The sequence below is a fragment of the Dipodomys merriami genome, unplaced genomic scaffold (assembly GCF_024711535.1).
Source record: "Dipodomys merriami isolate MVZ:Mamm:240054 unplaced genomic scaffold, mDipMer1.0.p SCAF_22, whole genome shotgun sequence".
Taxonomy (NCBI): Eukaryota; Metazoa; Chordata; class Mammalia; order Rodentia; family Heteromyidae; genus Dipodomys; species Dipodomys merriami.
This window is the reverse complement of record NW_027203604.1, coordinates 22,805,021-22,822,013: the sequence shown is the minus strand read 5'-3', so window position 1 is coordinate 22,822,013 and position 16,993 is coordinate 22,805,021.

Here is a 16,993-nt window from a genome sequence, read left to right as displayed (position 1 = left end):
CACACCAACTCTAAAAGTAATAGGTGGAAAACAATAGTAATTAGGACAGAAAAATGAAAGAGACTAAACACATACAAATAATTTATAAAACAAAAATTCAGTTTTATAAAATATAAGTGAGATTGATATATCCCTAGTTAAGCTGAGAGGAAAAAAGGAAGACTTAAATGAATAAAACTAGACATGAAAAGCAAATAGCACAACAAATACCTATAAAATCGAAGAATGATTAGGAAAATTTTTAAACTTATATGCTAATAAATTTGGAAATGTGGAAAATGATACATTTTTAATGCATTTGAGTTATCAAAATTGAAATAAGAGATATAAGCCTTTAGATAGAGCAAAAACAAGCAATGAGAATGAGCAGTAATAGTCTCCCAACAAAGAAGAGTTTAAGACAGGCTGCATTCACTAACAAACTATTAGACTTTAAAAAGTAACACCAGGACTCCTCAAATGATTACCTGACATATACAATGAAATGCAAGGAACATATTCTAGGAAAATTATCCTGATACTCAAAGTCTATAAAGACATGGAAGAAAAAGAAAATTATAGAATAATTTCCTTGGTGAACAAAGATACAAAAATTGTCAATAAAATTAATAAACAACTGTCTCAAAACACCATTCACCATGATAAAGTTGGTTTCATTGCAATGTAATACAGCACATAAAGAGAATGAGGGCATAAGTTACATGTTTGACTCAATGTATATAGAAAATTCAACATTTCTTCATGAGAGACCCTAAGGATCTCACCAAAACTTTCATAGATTTTTGGTAAACACTTCTCACTAAGTAACAGTATATAAATGAACACACAAGATTTGATAACATACAATTTATTCTCTTTTCTCTTGATACCTAGGATTATAAACCTGTATTTTGTACCTATGGTCTTTAGGATGTTCCACTTTCCCTCTTATCCATTTCAAACAAGGTTCTTATGATATAATATCATTTTATTCTCCATTGCTTTTTAGCAATGGCTCCCTTCCCCCATGAGCCTCCAAAGTCCCTGTAAGAAGTACTAAAAAAGTAAATCCTGTTTATCTCCCTTGGAAAGTAGTTTAATTGTGGGCAGATCCTTTTAAAAATTCTATCATGGGAGTAAGATGTTGCAATAAGGAAACAGTGTTGTTTAGATCATCTTTGCTTTGTTGGGTTGACACTTCCTATCCATGGTAAGCCCAGTCAGTCATGATAACAACTGTTGCAAGTTGAATCAGGTGATATTTAGAAGAGCTGTCACTTAAATGTTTCTGCTCTTTCCAACTCTTCTTTCAGTTTCCATCCTAAAACACTGATATGAAAAAGGATTATGATGAATATGATGTCTGGCAGCTTATAAAGATAGCTTAAAGGTGAAAATAAAGGTAAGAAAATAATTGAACTAATGGGAAGAAGGCCCATGGCTTGGCAGAGCCCCATGGCTCAGCAAGAAGGAAATGCAGCAGTAAACATGTTCTAGAAGAGCACTGAGTTATTCTAAGGTAAGACATAGTGCTGGGTACATGGAAATTATGACTTTCTCATCAGAGTTCTCATTAACTTAGCAAAGAAGTCAGATTGGAAGACACACCTAGAAGATTGCAATTCAAGAAACACACATATACTTTGTTATGTATCTACTTGAATTTTAACTTCTTTAATAAATTTGCTAAACTTGAATCTGATATGTTTCAACAAAATTAAAGTAGCACTGATGTTACTAGTGGAGGACATCAAGGGGGAAAATGACTCATAATCATTCTTTCCCCTTAAGAAGCCTGGCTCTGTGGAATATATGACTAGGCAGACAACTGATTTCATCATGACTTCAGAGAAGTCAAGGAATAAAACAGAAGCAGTGACTGCATCACCCCTGTCCTCTAAGGTGTTCCAATATTAATGACTCTGACAGATACAATTTTAGCTGTTAGTATCTACCACATTAAAATTTGGGAAAAGGTTGACTGTAGCTGCAGTGGTAAGTGGGAAAGGAAGAAATGGTTTGATACCAGTGACCATTGCAAAGTGGGGGCTGGTGGACTGACCAGCCCTCAAGAGCAGGACTCTGACATGTACCACCTGCAAAGATTGGAGTAAAGCAAGCAATAAAACTAATGAACAAACAAATGTCCCACTGTAATTACTTTTGAAACACAAAGGCCAGCTTTATGGGTCACTGGAAGAAGCAATACATGGAGTCTACTGACCTCAACTGGAACTGGCCAGTGAGCAGATTTTCCACTAGACACCACTAGCTGAGCTACAATTTTGCCTTGGATCTGAACTATCTGGTTATGGACTCACCAGTTAGTAATTTCAACTCCTAGCCTGTTTTTATTTTGCTGCCTGGAAGCTCTAGATGTGGTCACCAACAAATGTACAATGAAGATGTCTGAATTTCTTTTCTTTTCTTTTCTTTTTTTTTTGGGGGGGGGTCCAGTCGTGGGGCCTGAACTCTGGGCCTGGGCACTGTCCCTCAGCTCTTTAGCTCAAGGCTAGCACTCTACCACTTGAGCCACAGTGCCACTTCTGGTTTTTTTCTTTTTGCTTATGTGGTGCTGGGGAATTGAACCCAGGGCCTCAGGCATGTAAGGCAAGCGCTCTACCACTGAGCCACCTTCCCAGCCCCAAGATGTCTGAATTTCAAAGGTAACCCTCCCCTCCACCATTGCTTGGTCATCCATATCTGAAAACTAACCTGTTCAGAATATTATTTAAATTGGAATGGTTATTTGGGAGAAAACTGCTTTCCACTGGTGTAAATGACATGGTCAGGTCCAGATCAGAAACTTAAATACAAGCACAGGTAGTTAGAGCTCTCTGCCTTGGAAACTTGAAGATTGAAATCCATAAACTCAGTGCTACAATTGCACCAATCCTAAGTCATCCAGTGTCCCTATAGTTTTGAGTCTACAGAAACTGGTTTGCCTCTACCAAGTAACCAGTAGGTGAATTCTAGATAGGTACCAATCAGCAAGCAGGAGGATTAGTACACCAACAAAGACACCCTCTTTTCATACTGGTGGGCACCAAACTGTTTTCAAGAAAAGACCTGGCTGTGAACAGGTGTAGTCACCAGTAGGAGCCCACCATACTCAGGGGCTGGAAGGAAGGCCGCTCAACCTCACTCAGTCTTTATTCTGATAACATTTCGAATTTAAATTTCTGTTAAACGAAGTCTGCTTGAATCCCAGGCATGTTAATTATGACAATGGTCTTCTAATAGGCAAGCAATAGATTGCAAAAAATCACGGATGAGAATCCAAGAAGCATTAGGAAAAGAAAATGGGAGTGTTTTCCTTCTCACAGCAAAGAACTCCAGGAGAGTGAAGGGAGAAATGTGCTCAGGTCTGTGTCCCTTGCTTGCCTGCCCTGCAGAGTAGAGGGAAGCCCCATCATCCTGCCCTCCACCAGGTGCCCAAGCAAAAAGTAAACGTTCTGAAACAACTCCTTAGTGACAAATTGAATCCAATTGAGCAGAAGATCTACAAACAAAGTCAGTGACTTAGTAGCTCGAACAGAAGTAATCAGCACAGAATTTAACCACATAAACAAGAACCATAAACTCTCTTGCTACCAGGTATAAATTCAGCTGGAGCCAAATGAACATAAACAGTGTTTTTCTCACTGTTCTAACTTGCCTCTTGAAATGCTCTTCAATTGCAAGATTAACAAAGTGCAAAACAGCAAACCAGGAAAAAACAAATAAACTAGTATATGGCAGGAAAAAGAAAGACAGATGTTAAAATAAACATAGATAAAGGGAAAATAAAGCAAGTCTAGTTTACTGGAGTCCACCATAAAGTCATGTTATTGTCTACCCACTAGTGGACTGAGTGTGAGTGTCTAACCTTTTCTAGAGAGAGTTTCCATAAAGCTTTAATGATCAATGTGTCATGAGTTTATATTGCTAAAAAGCTTCCCTTTAATAAAAAAAAAGTTAAAGAGTTGGTGATGATAGTTCACACCTGTAATCCTAGCTACTCAGGAGGTTGAGATCTGAGGAATGCAGTTCAAAGCCAGTTGGGGCAAGAAAGTTCATGAGACTCCTATCTCTAATAAACTACTCAGAAAATGCTAGAAGTTGCACCACAGCTCAAGTAGTAGAGTATCCAATTTGTAGGGTTGTTGGATCATAGTGTTGTTCTTTTTGTATTCTCTTCAGAAATCTCCATAACATTTTCCATTGATTGTATGAATTTACACTATTACCAAGTGTATTAGAACTTCTCTTCCCACTCATCTTTGACAGCACTTGCTATTGTTTGTATTCTTGATGTTGGCTATTCTGACTGGAGTGATGTGCATTCTCTATATTGTTTTCATTTGCTATGTCCTTTATAGCTTAGGATCTAGAGCATTTCTTCATGTGTTTATGAACCAATTGCCCATTTATTAATTACGATGTGAATTTTTGGAGGTTAAGGTTTGAGCTTTTTTTTTTTAATTTAATTTAATTTTATTTGTGAACATACTGTACAGAGGAGTTACAATTACATGGGCAGGATAATGCATACATTTCTTACCAAGCATTGCAGCCTCCTCCTTTGTTTACCCTTCACATCCCTTCCCAATTCTATTCCTCCCCCCCATCCCAATCCTATTCCTCCCCCCCCCCCCCCGCACCGACATTGTAAAGCTCATTTTGGACATGACAACTTGTACTTCTCATTGTTTCAACAGGTCCACCTGTATCCTTAAACAACTGGTTTTTCCCCATCTCCTCCACAAGTTATACTGACATCAAATATAGTGAAAGCAGGGGATATACTGTGGGGGAGGGATATACAAAGCAACAAAGAGATAATCTTATAAATGCATTAGAAACACATGCATGAAAGAAAAAAGCTTTAAAATACACATCCAAGGGTTCATTTTAATGACATCACATTATCTGACCTTTTCTGCTTGACTCATACATATACTAGATACTACAAATAAGGGAAACCATGGGACCTATGTTTCTTTGGGCTTGGCTTACTTCACTTAATATAATTTTTTCCAAGCCTTTCCATTTCCAAACAAATGGGGCAATGTCATTCTTTCTAATGGAGACATAGAATTCCATTGTGTATATATACCACATTTTCTTGATCTATTCATCTACTGAGGGGCATCTGGGTTGGTTCCATATTTTAGCTATGGTAAATAATGCTGCAATAAACATAGTTGTACTGGTAGTTTTAGTGTGGTCTTGTTTGTAAACATTTGGGTAAATGCCCAAAAGTGGGATTGCTGGGTCATAGGGGAGATCTATGTGAAGTCTTTTGAGGAACCTCCATACTGCTTTCCAAAGTGGTTGAACAAGTTTACATTCCCACCAACAATGAAGTAAGGTTCCTTTCTGTCCACATCCCCTCCAGCATCTGTTGTTGTTAGAGTTCTTGATTTTTGCTGTTCTAACTGGAGTGAGGTGATATCTCAATGTTGTTTTGATTTGCATTTCTTTTATGGCTAGGGATGTTGAACATTTCTTCATGTGTCTATTGGCCATCCTTCTTTCTTCTTCAGAGAAGTTTCTCTTTAAGTCTTTCGCCCACTTATTTATTGGGCAGTTGTTTCTTTGAGGATTTGTTGTTGGGGGGTTTAATTTTTTGAGTTCCAAGTATATTTTAGATATGAGACCCTTGTCCGTTGTATGGCTAGTAAAGATCTTCTCCCACTATTGATCTTACTAGCTATGTCATTTGCCCTGCAGAAGCTCTGCAACTTTATGCAATCCCATTTGTCCAACCTTTCTTTGATTTGTTGTGTTTCCGGGTCTCTATTCAGAAAATTTCGGCCTGAGCCAAGGAGACCTAGGGTTTCTCCTATTCCATCCTGTAATGTTTTCAGAGTGTCTGCTGTGATTTAAGGTCTTTGATCCATTTGGAGTTGATTCTGGTGCAGGGTGATCTATAAGGATCTAGCTTAAGTTTTCTACATGTAGTTAACCAATTTTGCCAGCACCATTTACTGAAGAGGTTGTCTTTCTTCCATTCTATTGTTTTAGCTCCCTTATCGAAGATTAGATGGCTATAGGTCTGTAGGTTCATTTCTGGGTTTTCAATTCTATTCCATTGGTCCTGAGGTCTGTTCTTATGCCAATACCAAGCTGTTTTGATTACTATGGCTTTATAGTAGAGTTTGAAGTTTGGTATTGATATTCCTCCAGCAGTGTTCTTTCCGTTGAGGAGCGTTTTTGCTATTCGGGGTCTTTTATTGTTCCATATGAATTTTTGGATTGCCTCTTCTATTTCCTTGAAGAATGAGGTTGGAATTTTGATAGGTATTGCGTTGAATTTGTAGATAGCCTTGGGAAGAATTGCCATTTTCACAATGTTAATCTTTCCAATCCAGGAGCATGGGAGGTTTTGCCATTTTTTAAGTTCTGTGTTGATTTCCTTTTTTAAGATTTTAAAGTTTTCATCATAGAGGTCCTTCACTTCTTTAGTTAAGTTAATTCCTAGGTATTTTATTTTTTGTGGGGCTATTACAAATGGAGTTGCTTTCCTAATTTCAGCCACACTTTTCTCATTGTTGGCATATAGAAAAGCCATTGATTTTGGGGGGTTAATTTTATAACCTGCTACTTTGCCAAAGTTTTGAATCAGCTTGAGTAATTTGGGAGTGGAGTCCATGGGATTCTTTAAATACAAGATCATGTCATCTGCAAAGAGGGAGAGTTTTATTTCTTCTTTCCCTATTTGGATCTCCTTTATGTCTGCATCTTGTCTTATTGCTGTAGCTAGGCATTCTAATACTAGATTGAAGAGAAGTGGAGAGAGTGGGCATCCTTGTCTTGTTCCTGAGTTAAGAGGAAATGGCTTTAGTTTTTCACCATTAAGTATAATGCTGGCTGTAGGTTTGTCATGTACAGCCTTTATTGTATTGAGGAATGTTCCATGGATTCCTAATTTTTCCAAAACCTTCATCATAAAGGGGTGTTGGATCTTGTCGAATGCTTTTTCTGCATCTATTGAAATAACCATGTGGTTCTTGTTCTTGCTCCTGTTGATGTGATGAATAATATTAATTGATTTGCGTATATTGAACCAGCTTTGCATCCCTGAAATGAATCCTGTTTGATCATGGTGTATGATTTTTTGGATGAATTGTTGAAGTCGATTGGCCAAAATTTTGTTGAGAAGTTTTGCATCAATGTTCATCAAAGAAATGGGTCTATAGTTCTCTTTCTTTGATGATTCCCTGCCTGGTTTTGGGATGAGGGTTATGATGGCTTCATAGAATGTGTTCGGTAGTGAGCTTTCTCTTTCAATTTCATTGAAGAGTTGGAGGAGTATTGGTGTGAGCTTTGCTTTGAAGGCCTTGTAAAATTCCGCTGTAAAACCATCTGGTCCTGGACTTTTCTTAGCTGGGAGGTCTCTTATTGCTGTTTCTATTTCAATTCTTGATATGGGCCTGTTGAGCTGGTTTAACTCATCTTGGTTTAGTTTTGGCATGCCAATATTTGCTAGGAAGAGGTCCATTTCTGCCAAGTTGTCAAACTTATTAGCATAAAGTTTTGAGAAGTATTCCCTTATAATGTTCTGAATCTTGGTTGTTTCCATGGTGATGTTTCCATTCTCATCTCTGAGTTTATTAATTTGGGTGTGTTCTCTCCTTTTTCTGATAAGATTTGCTAAGGGTCTGTCAATTTTGTTAAGTTTCTCGAAGAAGCAACTCTTTGTTTTGTTGATTCTTTCTATAGTTTTTTTGGATTCTAATTCATTTAATTCTGATTCAATTTTGATTATTTCTTTCCGTCTAGTGGATTGGGGTTTATCTTGCTGCTCTTTTTCAAGGAGGTTTAGATGTGTCATTACATTGCTAGTTTCAGATCTCTCCAATTTGTTGATGTAGGAGCTCAGAGCTATAAACTTGCCTCTGAGTACTGCCTTTGCTATGTCCCAGAGGAGCTGGTAATTTGTGTGTTCATTTTTGTTGAATAGCATGAACATTTGAATTTCCTTTCTAATCTCTTCCATGACCCACTCATGATTCAGCAGTGTGTTGTTCAGCCTCCATGTGATACCGGACTTTCTTTGGTGGCTTTTGGTGTTGAGTTCTAATTTTATTCCCTTGTGGTCAGAGAGAATGCAAGGTATAACTTCAATGTTTCTGAATTTAGACAAGTTTGCTTTGTGGCCTAAAATGTGGTCTATTTTAGAAAACGTTCCATGTGCTGCTGAGAAGAACGTGTATTCTGATGCTGCTGGATGAAATGTTTGGTAGATGTCTGTTAAGTCTAGCTCATCTATGCAGCTGTTTAGATCTGCGGTTTCTCTGTTGAGTTTTTGCCGAGTTGATCTATCTAGTGGGGAGAGTGGTGTGTTAAAATCCCCAACAATTAATGTCTTTGGATCTATATGGGATTTGAGGGAAAGTAGTGTTTCTTTGATAAATTTGGGTGCTCCATTGTTTGGCGAATAGATATTTAGAATTGTAATATCCTCCTGAAGGAGAGATCCTTTAATTAGTATGTAGCGACCTTCTTTATCTCTTCTCACGAATTTTAATTTGAAGTCTATTTTATCTGATATTAGGATTGCAACTCCCGCCTGTTTATGAGGGCCGTTTGCTTGGTAGATTTTGTTCCAGCCTTTAACATTGAAAATGTGTTTGTTTTTACGGGCAAGATGTGACTCCTGCAGGCAGCAGATAGAAGGGTCTTGTTTTTTAATCCAACTAGACAGTCTATGTCGCTTAATTGGAGAGTTCAGTCCGTTAACATTAAGAGATAGGACTGAGAGGTATTTGGGAGTTCCTGCCATGTTATCCACCTTCTTGGGGGCTGCAAAAACTGGGTTCTTCCTATGGTTCTTGGATTCTCAGTTTGGGTGCAGTTTGTTGGCCTTTACTGTGGTCTTGTTGGTTTTCTTTGTGTAGGACATCTTTAAGAATCTTTTGTAGGGCTGGTTTGGTGGAGATGTATTGTTTCAATTTTTCTTTGCTATGGAAGGTTTTTATTTGGCCTTCAGTTATGAAGGAGAGTTTAGCTGGGTACAGTATTCTTGGTTGATAGTTGTTTGTTTTTAGGGCATGGCATACGTCATTCCAGGCTCTTCTTGCTTTGATTGTCTCTGCTGAGAAATCTGAGGTGATTCTAATTGGTTTCCCTTTATAGGTGATTAACCTTTTCTCCTTGACAGCTTTAAGGATCTTTTCCTTGTTCTGAGTTGATCCTGTGTGGATTATAATGTGACGGTGGGATGTCCTATTCTGGTCTGGTCTATTTGGGGTTCTAAAAGCTTCTTGTATCTGAATAGGCCTATCTTTTTGTATGTTTGGGAAGTTCTCTGCTAGGATCCTGTTAAACAAATTTCCTAGACCATTAACTTCTGTTTCTAGGTGCTCCTCTACACCCATTATCCTTAGATTAGGCCTTCTGATGGTGTCTTCCAGGTGTTGTATAGATCTATCATATTTCTTGGACTTGTCTTGGATGGTTGTATGTTCTTTCTCTATAATATCTAGGCTGTCTTCAATCCCTGAGATTCGATCTTCTGCATGGTCTAACCTGCTGTCAAGACTCTCTACTTTGTTTTTTATCTCTTTTCCTTCTAATTGGTCAGCTTTGATGGCTTCAAGTTCTTTGTTGAAGCTCTGTTTTAGGTCTTGTATGAATTTCTTTACTTCCTTAATTTGGTGTTCAGTGTTTGTTCTCAAATCACTTAGTTGATTTGTTATGGTTTCTTTGGACTCCCATTCCTTCTGTTGGGTTCCATTCAGCATTCCCTTTGTGGTCTCCCTGACTTCCTTCAGCTCTTTGTTAATGGATTCCATGAATGCCTTTAGTGATCTTTGTGTATTCTCTACCTGGTCTCTCAATTCCTGAATTACTCTTTGATTAGCTTCCTCCCATCTGTGGGATTCCTGCAGTTTTCTTTCTTCCCATTCGTGGGATTCCTGCAGTTCTCTTTGAGTGTTCTCTGCCTGCTCACGCCATTCCTCCCTTTCTCTTTGAGTATTCTCAAGTTGTTCACGCAAATCCTGTATCAGTTTTTGAGTAGCTTCCTCACGCTTATGATATTCCTGTATAAACTTTTGGGATGCCTCCTCTCTCTATCACGCTCAGAGTCCTTTGTAAGTTGTCAAACTTCTCATTTATCATGTTTGCCACCAGTGTTTGTAGGGCTATTTGGGAACTCTCCTCTGGGTTGTTCATTATCTGATCTGACCCCTGATTATCAAGATTGGGAATTGAGATACCCGGATTTGCCATTTTTCTTGTGTTTTTCCGGCTTACTCTGCCCATTTGAGATGAAAATAGCACCAGTTTTGTGCTAGAACACTATCTTAAGGCAACCATCAACCAATGTTTGCATTTATACAGTCAATAATCTACAGATACAATCTAGTTCAACAGATACATCTATTCAACATCAAACAACTATATGTTAATGGGTTTCAAACCGCAGAGAAGAATTTGGAAAACCAGAAATTTTTAGGGTTAGGGAGAGATGTGGGTAAAAAATAGGAATAGGTTGGTGTGGGGAGGCACAGGGAGAGTTAACTATGTCCTAATCTCAATGCAGGAAATAGATTGGGTAGGATGCAAGTAGAGAGAGAGAGAAAAGGAAGAAAGGGAAAGGGAAATGAAAAGAGACCAGAAAAAAATAGAAACGTAAAAATTAATATTATTATGGAGATCAAAAGACCATCTATTTAGAGAGGAATGTGAGTATATTAATAGAAGGGTAGGGACATAGAGAAGAAGTGAAAAACTTAAGAAAATGCTTAAAATATTATATAGGTATAAAGAGGTAGTACTGCTATTAAGGAATTTAAGTCTCAGAGGTTTTGAATTGAGTAATAAATTTGTGGATTAAGTGTGTACACAATGTGGGATAGGGTCTACTAGTTAACTACGGGTTTATCTGAGGATGTGCAGGACAAGAGTTAAGTCACATACAGAAGATCAAGAGAGAGGAAAAGGTGAAAAGGATTAGAAAGGGAGAGAAAAAGATCAGAAGTTCAGTAGAGCTAGACAAAAAAACAAAAAGATAGTTAAGAAAGAAAGAAAAAGAGAAAGAAGACAAGAAAAGAAAGGAAAATGCACATTCATGTATTCCTAAAATAAAAATTATAAGAGGAAAAAAAAGTTACTGGAAAACAATTATTTTTTCAATAAAAGGCAAAAATTAAAGATTAATAAAGTTTTTAGAAAAGGAAAAAAATTATATATATATAAGGTACCAAAAAAAAGAAACAAAAGAGAAAAAAAAAGAAAAGAAGAGGAAGAGAAGAAAAAAAAAAGTTCTTTGATTTTTTGATTTTTTGGGAGGGGTGGGAAGAATCCTGTATCTCCTTTTCGTCTGTAAACAGCCTCTTGTTGGAGTCTCTGGTCAGCTTGAGGTCCTGTGGCTTGATTGGTTTCTTAAGTCAGTTTGTTCGAACAGGCAGAAAAATGCTCTGCTTTACCCAAGATTTTGAGATCCCCCTCCCAGATTAGTTTACTGGGAGGGTGATCTGCTTTGAGAATCACAAAAGAGGGGGATGCAGTGGTAAGGCTAGGTTCTGGGTAGAGTTGAGGCCTTTCAACAATCAATAGCTTTTTCCTGGGGCTATTTTGTGAAAAAAAAAAAAAAAACTCACAGAGCCCAGCCTGGAGCCATTCTCAGGGTTTCTGTTTTTCAATTGATTGTTGAGGCTGCTAGAGGGAGGGGCAGCCTCCGGCTCTGGTTACCCAGTGAGGAAAGCCACTCCAATGGCTGGTGCCTGAGCTGGGTGACTTTTCCCTGGATGGAGCCGAGTCTGGCAGGTCACTTCGCCGTTAAGTTCTTGTGACCTGCTAAATGACTCGTTTTTTTCCAAGGCCTGGGTTGGAGCTGGCAGCTCCTCCGAGCTTGTCGGTATCCAAGATGGAGATCACCGGTGCTGGGGGGGAGGGGTGGCCTTCCCTCCTCTGCTCCCTGAGAAGGAGTGAGGACGTCGGGCTTCTACTCAAGCCGAGTCTTGGATCCTGGGTGGTCTCTGGTCTGCGAACTGCAGGATGAAGATGTCTGCTCCTTGTCGGTTCTTGCTGGTGTTGAGTAGAATCCGCTCGCCTGCTGCGTCTGGCTCCTTCGTCCTGGACTCTCTGTGTAAGGGCTCAGTTATGGCCCGGGCTGCTTTGGCTGCTGGCAGGCGCTCAGTTGTGTCTTTTTGCCTTGGCTTCCCCTCTCTTGTCTAACTCTCTGTCCTGTGGTGGCACACTTGGTGTGATTCTCTGGCTTAGGACTGTTCACTGGAACTCTAAAAACTGCTTTCTATGCGAGAGCTTGTTCAGATTCCAGCTTCTCCTCCGCCATCTTCCCCGCCTTCCTGTGTCCCACTTCAAGGTTTGAGCTTTTTAAAATCTCCTTTGTATATTTTGGTAATGAGACCCTCATAAAAATTTTCATTAGCGAAGATCATCTAAAAAGTTCCTCTAACACTAATCTGAGATGTAAACATAACATTGTAACACCACATGCAAACACAAAGATGTTAAGAAAGTTCATCAGGACGAGGTGGTGGAGCCGAAGACTCCAGCCCATCTGCATTGCCCTCACTGCCAGGACCCCGAAGCCAAGGGCCCAGGAGGCCCCTCCAGGAAGATCCGAATGCAGGGAGAGCCCACGGGACAGGCCAGAGAGCAGGGGGATCGCCCGAGCCTGGCAGACGAAGCGCCAGACCGTGCTGTGAGGATCAGGAGAACCTTCGCTCTCCAGGGAAGCTGTTCTCGTCCCCAGCAGCGAGTTCTTCCCGAAGAGGACAGAGAGGCTTGTGCACCTCCTACGAGCAACGAGCACCTCATGTCATGGCCGTGACATGCCCAGCTCGCAAAGCTCCGCCATGGACGCGAGAGCCGCCTCCCCATCTGCTCAGACGCCCAGGAGCCAGGGAAGGAGTTGGAGGCTGACAAGCCCACAGCTAGTCCCCCAGCAAGCCATGCTCCCCCAAAGACACCTGCACGGACAGCCGCCAAGAGGAAAACATCCCTGACATCGGATCTTCCCCTGCCACTACCACTGCCCCGGCCTGTTCCCTGGGGTCGAGGTGAGCTCCCCCCACCCACGAAACTTCCTTGTATTGAAGTGCAGAGAGACCGGGGCATTAGTGAGAACCATCTGTCTCCTAAGAGGGAAAACTGTAAGGCAAAAACCTCGGAGGGTAGACCAGAGGCAGTGACACATGGCAGTGCCACTGTGTCTGCCTCTTCTGTTTGCCCACCTGATGCGGGGACCGGTGTCCCCCGCTCCCTGCCTACTTGCACTGCAGACATTGCAGCTCTTCCCAGCACTGGGAATGCCACTGGGGCCCACAGCCTGAGAGCAGACTCATCAAATCCTAAAGAGGGACTGACCCCTAAAATTCCCCGTGGCTGTTTGTCCTTACTGACTCTGCTCCTCATAGTACCCCTGCCGCTAATTTGCGGGTTCTAAAGAATGTAGGCCATCCTCTTGGATCAAAATCTCCAACACCTTCTATTTTGTCTTCCCCAAACCTCCTCCCCCTGGACTTTCGTCCCAAAATGTATGCCATGTTTGACCATTGACACCACCACAGTTTTTGTTATGCTTGCCTCTAGCGTGGCTCTGCAGCTGACTACATATGATGACCCTGTTGGCATGGCTACAACACTGCCTTCTGAGGCAATCATTTTTACATCTCCTCCAGTTTCCAGCACCAACTCCTATCCAGATCTCCCCAGGCCCCCTGTAGCCTGCAGCAGGGGCACCTTCTGAATGGGCCAGTAGCTACCATCCCACCTACACCCCACCCTATCAATTTCCCCAGGTCCCCTACATCCTGTGCCAGGGGCATGTTCTGAATGGGCCAATCCCCAAGAACCTTCCTCTACCCCAACCTTATCCTTTTCCTCCAGTCACCTGTAGCCTGGACCAGGGGCAGCTCATGATGGGGCAAGTTTCCACTAATCTACCTCAACCTACTGTCTCCTATCCTTCCCTAGGTTTTAATCAATCCTTTGTGACTCAGAGCTGTCCTTGGTCCACCAATGTCATCCCTAAAGTGCTGCAGCACAGTGTGCCTATTCCCTTGTGTGCAGTTCTGTCCTTTCCAAGGTGGGCTCAGTCACTGTCCCTGTTCCTAGAGGCAATGCTTCCTCACCAGCTAAACAACCCATGGATGATGATAATGCTATGGATACAACACCACCTTGACAGGTAACAACTTTTCATTTTCTTGTCTCAGTGAAGAACCAGCCTGCATTGAACCAGGTGCCTCCTGCTTCTAATAACCTGCTACACAGTGGCATAATTTCTGCCATGTGAGGACCTGCCAATTCAAGTTCACAGTCCCAGATTATGCAGAGACCAAACCACAATATTGGAGATCTTTCCAATACAAGAGCCATCCTTCACTCCACACTAGGTGTCTCTAATGGACAATGTAACAATGGTTGTTCATGGAGTGTCCTAGTACTCATAACACCACCAGTTGATGGCCTAACTGCTCCTCCAGTGCTACTACACAGAAATACCACCATACAATCCAGCCACATGGCCATCACATCGTTGTCCTCTTCAATGAACCCACAAGCCTCTTCTACAAACTCTGTGTGTTGTGTACACTGCCACACCTACAATGGATAGCATGAAAATCCACACATTGACAGGCTCTGGTGACACTAATTCACCAGGCCGTTCTTGGCACATCAGCTCTCATAGGAAACAGCATTCCATCAAATCCAGGACACTTGCTGCTTGGCACATCCTCCAAAGGGTCATGTTTGAACTCTGGATTATCGCATGTCAATCATAGGTGTAAATTATGAATGTAGAGTCATTGAACTTTCCCACAGGATTCACTGTGATTTCTTCTCTTCCCCTTACACTGACAGACATGGCCACACTTCCTCATAGTGTGATTGATACAGCAGGATGTTCCTCTGGACAGTATAAAAGGACTGTGCCTTACTTGCTGGTGCTCCTCCCTGGCTGGAGGACCCTAACTTGAGCATTCAGCTAGTTTTCAGTAACCATAGAATTAGCAACAAGATATTTTTTTCTATAGTTAATTTCAATATCCCTTATTTTTCCCGTTAAATAAAGAAAAACCCAGTGTTCATTTAAAAAAAAGTTTAAATGAGTTTAGTGTAATTAAATGATTTGTCACTCTTTCTTTGGGGGATTATATCAAAACTTAGAGCTTCTACAAAAATTAAAACCATAGATTTGAGTGTGAATCAAAATAGTGAATGGTCCATACACATAGGAGAGAAAGGAACTCGACATGGAAACAGAGCTGTAAAGTGAATATAAAAGAAGATATGCAAAAGAAAATGAGGATTTCTGAATCTTCTCAAACCTAATTCATAGGGAGTTGCAAGGGAATTTGTTCCTTAGACCTGTGAACATACACAGGTATTCTTGCATGTTCTAGAAATTATTTTTTCTTGACAGAGGAATTTGAACTCAATTTTTTGGCTGGTGCCCTAGTGCTTTTGCCCTGTCTCCTGCCCAGCATTTTGCTTGTTAGATGGAGGTAGAATATAACTGGCTAGGCTGGCCTTGAACTATGATCCTCTGGATCTTGGCTGCTGGAATAATAAGGATTATAAGCATGAGCCTCTTGTACTTAGCCTACAGGAAATCCTCAGGTGCTGCCCATTCCGTTTTGTTTTTATGAAAATAGCCAATGAATTTCTAGACATTTCTGTAGGTGAGATACTTTTATGAGATTTGCCAATAGCATCACTTCATTCATTAGAATAATATCACCCTAATGGAAATATTAAATGTATTTGAGGGAATCAGTTACCTCAATTCTCAATGGAGAAGAGACTACCATGGGCTTTGTATGTGAAACTCTATTGAACAACACATGAAATTTTAATTCATACAGATTCACTTTTAGGATTTTGAGACAGGCAGTTCCTGTGTAGCTCTGGCTGATCAGAAATCCTGATCATCCTGCCTCAGCCTGTGGAGTGCTAGGATTTCGAGCATTCACCCCAGACCTGGTCTAATCCACAGTTCTAACCAAATAAACTGTAATCAGGTCAGCTGACTTCAAAACAGTTCCATATTTAAAAACTTTTGAATATGGAGCACTTACTAGTATGAAGTAAGGAGGCATATGATGGCAGTAATAAAATAAAGCCTGGGTGTTCATAGCACTTGCTACTTTCTTCCTTCTTTTTTACCATTCATTTCTGTTTAGTAGATATTCACAACTAAAGCTGCAAATAGTTGCCCATAGAGCCAACATGGCTGTGTGTTCCAAAGTACTAATTCATGAACTTGAAAAAAAAAAGACTGGAGTAGCAAGTTCCTAAAAGTAAGACACAGTTACTCCACTAGTTTGCAAAGTTGGAAAATAAGTTTAAGGTGTACATTTAACAGTGCTACTTTGGCCAGGTGCTGGTGGTTCACATCTGCCATCCTAGCTGCTCAGGAGGCTGAGATCTGGACGATGGCAGCGGCATGTCATCCAGGGTAGAAAAGTCCATGAGACTCCATCTCCACTTAACCAGCAAAGTGCCAGACTGGAGGAGTGACTCAGGTGGTGCAAGCAAGCCCAGTGAGTGTGAGGCCCTGAGTTTAAACTCCACATCCCTTGCCCAAAAAGTGCTGCTTTAATAACTTTCACAGATAAATAGGAATGGAAGCTGGTGTTGTCAGCTGAAGCTTATTGCATAGGAAGGGCCTAGCCAGGGTCGCCAGCTGGTGCTCACTCAGTGAGCCACAGGATTTTTAATGAACATTGCATCTGTCTCTGACCTCCAAAACCAGTTCAGACTCAAAGGATTTTCCCATCCTTATCTTAAACTTCTGAACTTGTTCTATTTCAAATTCATCCCACAATCATAGTGTCTGGCAATTTAATCTTAGTCTTTACCTTAATCTACTATGTAATCTTTCATTTTCCCCAGATGACAACTAAAGTAAAAAATGATCAGAGCTGGCAGCTGTTAAATATCCATATCCGTGTATACTGAAATATATATGTATATTTATCTAGGCATATATATAGTATTTATAGAGAGCAGCATCAATTGCTGACTTTCTTTTTTTCTTTTTTTTTTG